Genomic DNA, 13,431 nt, shown 5'->3' on the forward strand with positions numbered 1-13,431 from the left:
AGTCTTCGCCTATCGTGCAACTTAGCAGCTTTCCACCAACGAATTATTCACCGCGGTGGTGCACAGATTATTCAGCGGCATGAATAAACCAAAGTGTCTGGCGTCTACTTGACACGTGTCAGACGTGTCTGCTATTTGTTTATATTATTATCTATAGCTTTTGCCCGCGACTTCGTCTGCGTGGAATCATTAATTTGGGTATCTTAGTTATTAATTTAATCTGCTTTTTATTGAATCCTCATACAATAATTGCAAAAAAACTGCTAATTGGTCAAAAATGACAAAAAATGCGTGAGTAGCGTTTGCCATACGTTAGGATTTCCCCTGACATATCAGGATTTTAGGTGGTGAGGCTTGTCAATAATATAAGTTTTAAATGTCCTACCTATCCTACGCACAGCGAATTAGTATCGCTAATATACAGCGAGGAAATGCGGCCAGCCTTCTGGGCACCCTGCCCGTTGACGGCGATTTAGGCCAAATTTTTTACCTGTAGCATAAGTACAGTCAGCAGCAGAAGTTGCTAAGTCCAAAATGATCTTGACGCGACGTTATTGTTAAGAGAATAAGAGCGTGTCAAGGTCATTTTGAACACCTCGCCCGCTTAGCAACTTCTGCTTCTGTAAGTTAGTGTAGGTTTAGTAAGTTTTATTATGTTGTTTTTATGTTATTATTTACTGAACATATATTATTGCCTTGATACTCTATTATCGGCGGTGTCTCGACGAGGCCTGTTGACCTCTTTGCCAGCGATAAGGTGCAGTTTCGGATTGATTGCAGCCGCACATTGTGTCGCTATTGGAAAATTCCTGTTATTACATGTAGTTACGCCATTTTATTTAAAGTAGTATTACACTACCTAATTATTTTATTTTTTACAAGCGACTCGCCGCGGCCTCGCTCGGGTTAACAAATTATACATAAACCTTCCTCTTGAATCACTCTATCTATTAAAATAACCGCATCAAAATCCGTTGCGTAGTTTTAAAGATCTAAGCATACATACAGACAGACAGAGGGAAGCGACTTTGTTTTATACTATGTATAGTGATTTGTATGATATTTCTATTCTTTCACATGCTCTTTAGATCCTAACTGGAGAAAAAAAGTGTCCCAATATATTTCCATAATTTTTTTCGGTTCTTCCATTCCGTTACCGTGGATAAAATGCAACTTTCTCATCAGTTATTGAAGAATAATATTGAAGAGAGCCTTTATGAGCTTGTGTGGAAAAATAAATTAACGGGTATGACTTATAAATACCACTCATTTACATTAAAAATACTTTCAACTACAAAAGAAAATTTAACAACATGCTTAATATATTCATATCGTATTGTTGCCAATGTTGTTTAGCCAGTAGGTATAATACAAATATTATCGAGTTACGGGTTCAGTGACCTCTCCGCTTGAACGCACCTATCATTTAATTTTATCTGAAGATAACGAAAACAACGTAACGGCGATTCGTATGCTGTAATTAATTTGTGGATAAAGGTTAAGAGGAAAGGGGACGGCCGTTTCTCCATACAAACGTAGTCCCCATTTTCCTCTCAGGTCATTGATATAATGGAAAATATTTTTACATAATTGGATGTATGATCTATATTAACCATAGCTATGCCCCTAAGTTTGATTTCTTTTTTGTGTCATATAAATATATGTATTTTACAAGTTAGTCAAGTCAATAAAATCCATAGTTTACTAGCGAATTCAGATATAAATGTCATAATGAATGAGTGTAGGAGTGAATTAACATACCTATTACATATTTATATATTCCGCAAGCGTTAACGAAGTGACGGCGGAGCGAGCACCCGTCCAAAGACATTATAATATTAGTTTGCAAACCTATTTAAGCAGTTATACCTACCTACACCCTACACATAGTACTATTATTTATTATGTGGTTATACTTACTGATCAGAAGACATAAGTGTACCTATTGAAATAAGAGTGAATGAAAAAATAAGATATTTAATTTTGCTTATCTTAGTTTAGTAAGGTTTCAATGATTAATGATTAGAAGTTTAGACATTACACAATTACCTGCAATGATACTATTGTGATGGCCCCTTGTGGCCCCTCATATCTCGAGTCCAATTCCAATCCGAGGTCCCGTCAGGACAGGAATTTACTACCCAACATGTGTAGGTAGATACTTTTATTAAGACCAGTACCTACTTAATAAAAGTAGTACGCGTCGAATGATGTATCATGGTCCCTGTGACAGTTAATTTTTATATCGAGTAGCCGTCTACTCAAGTTTCATCATCATTGGCCACAGCATCTTTGCAGATGATAGTTGCAGCGACTAAAGAGGTATTTTGAGGAAGTAATCCAGAGCCTACATCGACTGCGATGACTATATATATCAATGGCTGATCGGCATTTCTTGCCGCTTACATACATTAATTTTGAATCCATTTAACTAATAAAAATACTGTCAAAACATATTTCTTCAATATTTTTTTAATAGTAAGCCTAACCAATGGGACTTGAAGAAACTGTCAAAGGGACCATCATGCATGCATGATAAGTAATAATAAATTAATAACCCATCCAAGAGCCTATTTCCCCGATGTTTTTCGAAAAATTATATACATTTGTCGAAATAAACGTTTACCTTAGCGGGCACATCCACATTTCATCGCCCCGTACGATCGCCTGCAGTTAACTATCCCACTTCACAGATCCCTAAATGGCAGTGTCACTTATGGTGGCAATTTAAGTTGCCATGCCACACGACTGGGGGCGAAATGTGCCAATCAAAATGACATATGAACACATCCTTCTTTAGTGAGTTAGGCCTTTTGGACTCGGAGCGGTCTCTGATGGCCCTATTATGCTGTTATGATTGGAATTCATATGGAAGGATCTGGTTCCAGATGTTTTAGGTCAAGGTCTACTGGATAAGAATCCAGAATGATTTTAGTAGACCTAGAGTAGTTTTGGGTACAGAAAACTCGCTTAAGACAATTCTGAAGTTGAAAACGCGTCTTGATGGACGTGAAAAAAAGCGTATTATAAAATAAAAGCGTAATTAATCGTGTTGTAATGCATGAAAACAAGTAGCAGGGACCAGTGCAAAATGGCGTATTATGCGTAGAATCGTAATAAACTGATTCTACTATTATGTTGGGCTTTATTGACATGATACAATCGAATAGAACTACGAGTACCAACTCGTCTCATCTCTAGTAGCACCCACTTATTATAAGGTCGGATTGGAGTACGTGCCACACCTTTGATTGATATATGTTTATTTATTATACCATATCGGTACATATTTATCTGCTAAATGCGTGGGATTATAATAGCGTTATAGTGATTCCTAATACATCACTTTGTGTTGCTTGCGACCTCCTTTTTCATGATCAAATTTATGCGGTGTCTCTCCACAAATGTTGGCGCGGTTTTCAAAATCAACCTTGAGACAGAACGCTTAAGGTTTAATTTCCAAGTAAACTGGTCAAATTACAAGTTCTGTAAGGTAACTGTGCCGAACAGATTTGGCGCGTCTCTATAATATATGGTAGGCTCGGGTTTAAGCGATAATTCGTATGATAAACGCACCGTTCGCCGCATTAACCAGTCTGACAACTAAATGGCTGAATGGCCTATTGTGTTACTTTTTTTTTATCGGATTATCATTTATTTTCAAATAAGATATATACAGTTGTATTACTAAAATAAATTAAAAACTAGCTTAAATCTAAAATAGGCCCTTGAGGCATTGTACCAAGGATGCTGGCGACATTAAATTTACGAAGTCTGTAACTAACCTCAATTGCTCAAAGGTTAACTGAAAGAGATCCCTTAAAGGGGCCCTCCCTTTAAGTGTAAGACTGTAAGTAGTGTTTTAAGTCGACATGAGTTGCGAATTACCTATTCGCACATGTATCGTACCATTGAATTTTCGACATATGTAGTTGCGTAATAAATGTGCTAATTTTCGCACTAGTGCTGTAAAGTAGCTCCATAATTCCATATGTACTGTAAAATATTTTCTATAATGTTACTATCCGGAGACTACAGAGAGTAAAATGGGGATTACGTTAGTAAGGAAAGCGGCAGTCCCCTTTCCTCTTAATATTGATTTTGGATTGAAACCATTGACATGAAATATTCGTAAAATGCTTTTTAAATTTCGCAGAAGCCGCTTTTGAATGTACTTTTCCGATATATTACAATTCATCTGGCAATAAAGGTATATTTAGTTACAGGTAGACAAAAGTAACATTGCTCGTTCCAAACATAACCTATTTGGATCGGAGTCCTTGAGTTTTGGCGCCACACTATACAAGCAAGCATACCTCATTGTATGCATAATCAGTATTAAGTATTAATCATCAGTTTGCCTTCCGACTGTACCAAATAATTTACTTGTCGGGCATCGAATAGACGTCGCATATATTCGCGTAGTTGGGAAGGGGAATAGAGTGGACATTTCCCTACTGAGACATTGGTCCCTTTTACATGTAAGTTGTATGTATTACTGAAATATGTAGTTATATTTTTTAGTGTAAAGTAGTGTAAACTAACAATTTTTAAGTATTGTATAGGTACCTATAGTACAGGCTCATGCGTATTTCTATTATCGTTATTGTAGTCAGTTATAGTTACCAGGGATGTTGTGGATGCCGATTTTTTGACATCCGCGAATGCGGATGCGGATGTCATGATTAGGTACTTAGAAAACGTCAAATATATACATTTTTAGTATTTTTTTATTAAAAAAAACGAAACGTTTAGTATTTGAGCAAGAATATAGGTGCGTTATATTTAATAAACAGTATCTTGGCCGACTTTTCTGGATCTAGACGATTTCGTTATAGGTAATGACGAAATTACCTAGCACTTACGCCGCCGCTAAGACGTTCCTGTACCGACTTGTTCGACATCCGCATCCGCATAAGCTCCGCATCGATTTTATGCGGATGCGGATGCAGATGCGGATGTTGAAAATAATGCGGACCTTCCGCGGTTGCGGATGCGGATGCGGATGTTCGCAACATCCCTGATAGTTACTTCATTAATTCTAACCACTAGCACGGTGATTGCAATTCGCCTTGAAATTGAAGTGTTCGATAATTCATTCTATTTGTTTAACATGCACTTTACGTTAACAGGACACTTACTACATCCTTAGTTGCGCCTAGCGGCTGTTTATATAGTAGTTATGGATACTTAATTAACTGTATTATAGCCAAGCAGACTTATTATTATAGCCATATACTTATGCTGAGTTATCAAATCAGGCGCAACCAGAAGATTCATGTAACTATAATGTGGTATTGCATTAGTATGACATACTCGTATGATTGGGAACAAACGACAAACGAAAAGATAAAATATGTCGAGATCAGTGACGTGAGTGACGTGACTGTTTCCATGCCATTTAAATTTAAGTTCCGGTTGTCATCTTGGGTAGGCATCTTGACAGAAAACCTATCGTTTTAAACGAGCTTTATGTTAATGATCTGTTTTTGAAAACGACCAATGGCAAAATCTAAGCTCTTTTCATAATTATTTATTTATTGAGTATTGACTGCGCTAAATGGCGCCAATGAGTCACCTCCACGTTTTTGTACTAGTGATAGAATGATAGAACCCACGACCAAGGAAGTTAAAGCGTATACTACCGTATATAGAGACAACAATTCCGTGTCCCTGAGCCGTATGGTCTCGCGGAACAATACATTTTTGTACTTGAATAAGACATTTTCAAATTTTTTTTTGAAGTTTTTTTTTTTTTCAAAAATCTCGATTGCCCGCGGCTTACACCGTTACACCACAAGATATCGTTTTATTGAATGAGCTAATGGCGCTAACTAGTGAAATCATCGTTTTCATGCTATTGTTAGAATCCACGGCCAATGAAATCGTAAATACTACCGCGCGAAGCAGGTCAGCTCTTATCACACATTTATATTTATATGTTCCATTCCATTAAGGAAGAAGGTGATTTGATTTAATTTTACACGTTCTACACTCTTTATTTTTTAAACCAAAAATGCACTTTGACACGTGCACTTATTTTTATTATGAAATTATCATTATGTATGACACCCCTGGCATCTCGCACGTGTGACGTTAGACATCACGCTCTTTTGGTCGCAGTTTGCTTGCGTTATAGTACCTAATAGGCCGCGAGCCACGAACAGATTTCCATGACCAATGGCCTCCCGGGCGATAACTCGTATAATGGTTTACAGCTAAGTATGTATTATGAACCCTCGTGGACGTCAGCTGCCGCTCCGTTGGTGGGTTGAGGAATGGCAGCTAGGTACCGAAAAACGTAACGACTATTTTTTTAATTCATTATAGCATCTAAATTATAATCCGACAAAGTATCAGCCGGGAGGCGATGACTGACGATATATATGCTCCTGGCCCGCGGTCTATATTAAGTAACAAAAGTTGGCGCGATAGAAGTGCACGTGATAAAAGTATCCTTTCTAATTTTTAATAATTAAGATGTTTTGATTGTACAGTGGAGATATGAGATAATGGTAAAAAGTCTTTAGGTATGCAATTATTCAGAGAATCAATATGACGCATTCTGTGTCATGTCAAAGTGTATAGATGCAATGCAGTTTTAAGCAAGGGATCGCCTGACTGAACAATGCAAACAGGTTTATAAGGTCGTTGCTCCCTTAAGGGTTCCACCTGAGCGGATATCCCGATTGCAATTCAATCTGAATCAATATCCCGTTAACTTGGAATAACGTTTTTTTTCTGAATTTGATTTTTTTTTACACACCAGCTTTCCAAAGCGCTACGCGATGTTTGTTATGTGTTTATGATGTTTATTTCGGCGATGTTTTGAACGAGGGCACGTGTCGGTAAGAACGGATTTATCGACACGTGCCTCTATCTACTCATCTATTAATATCCCATTGCTTCCTAATTCAATTTTTTTTAATTTGCATATAAACTCAATAGCTTCTGCCCGCTACTTCCTAGTTTCGACTCCAATAGTAAAAGTTGCTCAGTATATGACCTATATGGCGGGTGGAATAGAACGAAGGACTTTTACGCAAACGGGAAATTGTTAAGGCTACGCACTTTATTTTTCACTTATTAATCACCTTAATATTTCTAACCGTTTTTGAGATACCTACAGTTTGTTAAACATTAATGCAAAAATATGTATATTTCAACCCTAGCAAATATATCCTACTGAATGACATGACATGTGTCAATTTAAAATGTAAGTAACTTTGTAGGGTTTGTCACTGATATAAAAATATTTCATTTTAACATTGATATAGTATAAAGAACTGGATACCCAATCAGCCGCCAAAAATGGCCCCACAAAAGTGATGTCAAAACAGATCATGCATTACTTTTTCGTTTAGTCTTGTTTGAAACGCTCAAATGTGAAGTTGTCAACAATTACGAAATGTGCCGTTAAAATATGTAAAAATAACAATTATAAAACTAGGAAAAAGGATGGAATGTATTTCTTTCGGTTAGTTCTTTGGATAGCATTACATAATTTATGTAATCTGGTGGTAATTTTATGGTTTTGAATAAATTAATTTGTTAGTACCAAAGAAGGGATGTTAAGGAACAAAAATCTAATGAGTCGATGTGAGGTCAATATTTTTTTATATTTTTATATGGAATTCATAAGAAATAATATTATGTTTAAATTCAAGATTTCCAAGAAAACCTATGCGACGTGCAAAGTGGACTGCTATTTAATTATAGCAAGAGATAGGGGTGATGCAGTTTTAAACAAGGCAAAACGGCACTTGTGTGTTCTGTGTTCGGCCCATTTCCCTGTTTCCGACATATACACCACCAATAAGGGCTTATATCGACTAACTGTAAATGCTAAACCTGTCGGAACACAGTGACAACCACAGGATTTTTTTTATAAAGTATAGGTAGACTTTATAAAAAAAAAGCGGCCAAGTGCGAGTCGGACTCGCCCATGAAGGGTTCCGTATTTAGGCGATTTATGACGTATAAAAAAAACTACTTACTAGATCTCGTTCAAACCAATTTTCGGTGGAAGTTTACATGGTAATGTACATCATATATTTTTTTTAGTATTATCATTCTCTTATTTTAGAAGTTACAGGGGGGGGGGGGGGACACATTTTACCACTTTGGAAGTGTCTCTCGCGCAAACTATTCAGTTAAGAAAAAAATGATATTAGAAACCTCAATATCATTTTTGAAGACCTATCCATAGATACCCCACACGTATGGGATTGATGAAAAAAAAAATTTGAGTTTCAGTTCGAAGTATGGGGAACCCCAAAAATTTATTGTTTTTTTTTCTATTTTTGTGTGAAAATCTTAATGCGGTTCACAGAATACATCTACTTACCAAGTTTCAACAGTATAGTTCTTATAGTTTCGGAGAAAAGTGGCTGTGACATACGGACGGACAGACAGACGGACAGACGGACAGACAGACAGACATGACGAATCTATAAGGGTTCCGTTTTTTGCCATTTGGCTACGGAACCCTAAAAATCCAATCAGTATCTAAATGTCCCCGTGCACCCGCGCTATGAGTAAATGTAGATCTTAAGGTGACGGTAGAGGTGGGTAAATTTTCAGATTCTGTCAATTTACCCCATTTCACACACAAGCGCACTTCACGCACACTACCTCACTTTACTGGGACAGGTCACTGACCCATCAAGTTTTTTTTTAAGATAGCGTTTTGAGTTTAGTGGCCTCCTTTTAGGAAAAGTGTTCCATTGAAAGAAGAAAGAGAAACAATACATTTAATCTTGCTTTCCTTGTCTGTTCATGTCACACGTATGTACGTACGTATTTAAATTCTAATAATTCATTTGGTTGTTGACAATTTTCTACATTATGGCTTTGTCGAGATACGCGTTTTCTAAAGTTAAACCGAATAAAACCAGATGTCATTAAGTCAGATGTAAAATTTTATTTACTACTCTATACGACTTTTCATAAGGCTCAAAATCAATTAAATGAGAATTTAAATAAATAAAGTTCCGGCAGGGTGCAAAATTTAATTAAGGCGGACAAAATAAAATTTGAAAATATATAGAAACAGTGTTGGCTAATGTACCCCTAATATCTTTACCGATTTACTTTTATGTGGTATATTCGCCTTTTGTTTCACTATTAAATTAATACAATTAAAATAAAAAATATTATACCGGTATTCCACCGGTATTATTTCAGTGCTGAAGCGATTATCTTCGATCGTAGCCTTGATAATGTAGGTGTTGATAGTTACTTACGGCGGTAGGAGCGGCAATGAACCCCGTGCAGAGTAGAACGTGAGGTGCGTTGGGATAAGTGCATATATCTACTTATAATTCTTTGGCTGGTTGGTAACCCTCTATATTTTATTTTTTGTTTTACTGTTATTAGGTTAAGGGAGTTTAAGGGAGTGAAAAAAAAATGATTTTCGTTTTATGCGCTAGCGTGATTGCCGATGGATTATAATTAGACAAAAGAACTTGTTTTCCACGCATCGAATGTAGATCCCTATGACACTTCCTCCAAGTCTTCTCCAATAATGTTTATACCGTATTTTAATTACCTACCTTAAATGTTACATTTCTAAATATTTTTTTTGTGCTATACATACTTCAAAAAAATCGCTGGAGGCCTAGCGGTAAGAGCGTGCGAATTGCAATTCCGGCTCGTACCAATGAGTTTTTCGGAACTTATGTACGAAATGTCATTTGATATTTACCAGTCGCTTTTCGGTGAAGGAAAACATCGTGAGAAAACCGGACTAATCCCAATAAGAGCCTAGTTTACCCCCTATGGGTTGGAAGGTCAGATGGCAGTCGCTTTCATAAAAATTAGTGCCCACGCCAATTTATGGGATTAATTGCCAAGCGGACCCCAGGCTTCCATGAGCCGTGTCAAAATGCCGGGACAACGCGAGGAAGATGATGATGATGTGACACATACTTCCAAAAAAATCTACAAATATTTTACGTGACAACTGCTTATAAGTAAATATTGTGTAGGTACACTTATAAAGTATAAAGTAGAAAATATCTTATAGGTACATAATATAAAAACCAATCATGTACGAGTAGGATTCACTATGGGTTCCACAGTTACACATTTTTATTGCATATTTTTTGTTTAAGACCAACTCACCTATTATAGGACATAGGTCTTCCATTAATCTTTTGGCGTTGAACTATTTTTTGTATATGTATTTATGTGATACAATTCTGAGTTAGGTTATGGTACATTTTTGCTCACCTACTTATAATTATGTATTATATCTGATATGTCACATGATACCAAAAATCGCCGCAAAGTTAAAAGTTTTTATTTACGTTACTCATCTTCGGATCACCGACTTACTACTTCCTTACTTGACATATGTGTACTAAATTTCAATTGAACTAGTCCAGTAGTTACGGTGAAAATTGGCTTTAACAAAATGGCAGACACACGAGTGATCTTATAAGGGAGATTATTTTCCTTGAGTGAATGGTATGCATTTACCCCAATGCACCTCACGTTCCACGCGGCGCGGCGTAATCTGGCCCCTATTTCACCACGGTGACAGGTACGACAAAAACATCACTGTTATTGACGCCATAGGCATCCATGGACTACAGTTACCGCTAACACTGATTTAAACTTTCACGATTTTTACACATTATTAAATTGTACAACGGAACCGCAAAACGTTCAAGCGGATAAACAAGACCAAGTGCGGGTAGTTCGAAAAACTCGCGCGGTTAGAAGATGCTGATGTCAACTTAAGCCAGTCTTCTCCGAGACCACGGGGACAACGCCGTCCTCGAAACGTCGGAGGTAAATCTTAAAACTTAGATACGCGATTAAGTCCCGTTGTACAATTTAATAATACAGTTACCGCTTACCATCGGGCGGGCCGTATTCGTGTTTGCCACCGTCATTGTACCTATTATTAAAAAAAAACTTTATTATATCGGATAAAACAGACATTTCTCTCGCAAAAAAATCTTGTGACAATTGTCACAAGATTTTTCAAAGAATTTTCGGTAAGTCTTGACAGGAAATGAGTTCTGTGTCGCAATTTCGATACAGTTGCCGTGTTTCTTGTGACAATTGTCATTAGCTTCGCAAAATAAGAATTTTTTAGTGGCAATATAATGGAGTTAGAGAACGGAGAAACAAGCACATCGCCCGTCCGATGGTAAGCGGTTACCGTAGCCTATGGAGGCCTGTGACGTCAGCAACAGTGATGTCGACGACTGTCGCACCTGTCACCGTGGTCGTGGTGAAATAGGGGCCAGTAAGTACCTAATAATCGCAGTGGTCTTAAGTGTCACAGACCCTACTGGCGCTTAAGTCCTTTATGACAATTTCTGCCTATTTTAAATTGTTCAAAAAAAAAAGAAACCGAATAATTATATCGGACTACCGAATCTTCACGAGAATCAGTTGAGAAATGTGATATGCAAAGGAGAAGAATTCGGACATACGAAAGCATTTTTGCCCAAGTTGAAACGGAGACCTTCGCCAACGCTCGGTCAATGATGGTTTAGGTAGAGCTAGCTGCAGAGAAAAGGTACCACCCCTGCATACAATTATCTATCTGGTCGTACCTTTTCTCTGCAGCTGACGAAAATGGTTGTCCCTGCTGTAATTTTATACCGGTACCGTACTTTGTATTTCAACCGGTATAGTTTTACCTTCAAAACGAACCGGTATTGATAAATAATAACGGTACCATACCGCTTATACCGTAAAGAAAGCATGATGCAGTCTCTGCTTTGCACAATTTTATTATTGTGTGGACAAAATTCTTATAATCACCGAAACATACATACCTACGCACATAATGTCATTGAAATAAAACATTGTTATTTTATAGTAAATTTATATAATACTCGATATATACACATAACAATAACCAGACCGCAGCGGTATTAGCCTGTAAGCTTCATCTCTTGTCTCCAAATCCGCAAAAACTAGTTAGTACTAAAACCAAAACAAAACCGTTACAGCTATCTCCGTTCGGTTAGGTCCTCCCAGAATTTTCTTCTTTCTGTCCCGTCATCCTCGTCTAAATTCTATACTAATTCTTTCACTTTCCAATCTGTTCGACTATGGAATTCTCTGCCTGCAGACGTAAGGTGCGCCCAGTCTCCTAATTCTTTCAAGAGACTCGTTAAACTTCACTTTTTATCTGCTTCGTAATACTTTTACCTGTTTCCTTTTCCCTATAGCTGGCATATTTACACATATATTTATATATATATGTATGTATTTGTGTATGTATATGTGTATGTATATGTGTATGTATATGTATCTTATTTTATTTTATTTTTATTTGTGTTATACTGTTTTTGTATTGTGTTTTTCTGTGCTAAAATTCTTATATTGAATATGAAACACCTACTGACATGACATAAATTTATTAATTTCCGCTACCTAAAGGTTGTCTGGAAGAGATCGCTTTTTAGCGATAAGACCGCCTGTTGTTTAACCTCTTCTTCCTGTATTATCCGTATTGTTTTCTGTAATGAGGTGTGCAATAAAGAGTATTTGTATTGTATTGTACTAAATGCTGGTCTTGCTGTTATTTTATTCTTGAAGATTATGGCTTGTTTCTTGATTATTGAGAACAGCACGTAATCGCACACATATAGACGGAACGAACGGCAACAAAGTAGGTGTAGACACTAAGACTTTCAGGTATTAAACGAATTACGCTTCGTATTAATAGGTAAGTAATATTTAAATGAATATATAATCTCTCTAACGTAAATACAAGATTACAATTGACATCAAATGTCAATGACGTACAGAAGTCATATACTTTTTTTTAATGACGCAAAATTGATACCAGCATAATGAAAATCAATCCCAATCAGTAAAACGAGTCTTTAAACTTTTTTCATTTTAAGCGGGTTTTGAAGGAACAAGTTACTTAAATTCAATTGTAATCGTATTGTTTTAGGATAGTTTACTGCTGTTTTCGATCGTTACGACCTGTAAATAACAACAAATCAAATTTTAAATAAATTAATTTACCCTATTTTTTGAAATACAATTTATCTACTGGTATACATTTTCGTATGCGTATATGATGAAATGTCTAAATAATGTCAAAAACGAGCTACGACGAAGTACACGTCTGCTTCGATCCAAGGCCAGCGGCCATCTGACTCGAAGAAGAATTTTGAGTGATGTCGTCAATGTATGGAAATTGTACGAAAGTTTACATTTGGGATTGAATTTCTGTGTTGTATTTGTGAGTAAAAATATAAGTAGATAATAATTTGTTAGTTTAGTTATCTAGCTTTCAAAATCACACAACAACTCAATTACTGTTAAAGGCAAAACTGTAATGCGTGTTGCTCAAACGGAACTCCATATTTTGATTTTTGGATACTTTTAGTGTCGATTTGTAGAGAATTACAGCAAATAAAAAATATTATGCCATGAAGAGCCGGTACA

General features: G+C 36.5%; 1 protein-coding gene across 1 annotated transcript in view; it reads left to right on the plus strand.

Moving 5' to 3' along the window:
- The window catches only part of LOC134653154 (GATOR complex protein NPRL2), a 59,758-nt gene that overhangs the window by 19,048 nt on the left and 27,279 nt on the right, over positions 1-13,431 (plus strand). The window lies entirely within an intron of this gene.

The sequence above is a fragment of the Cydia amplana genome, chromosome 12 (genome assembly GCF_948474715.1).
Source record: "Cydia amplana chromosome 12, ilCydAmpl1.1, whole genome shotgun sequence".
NCBI classification, from domain to species: Eukaryota; Metazoa; Arthropoda; class Insecta; order Lepidoptera; family Tortricidae; genus Cydia; species Cydia amplana.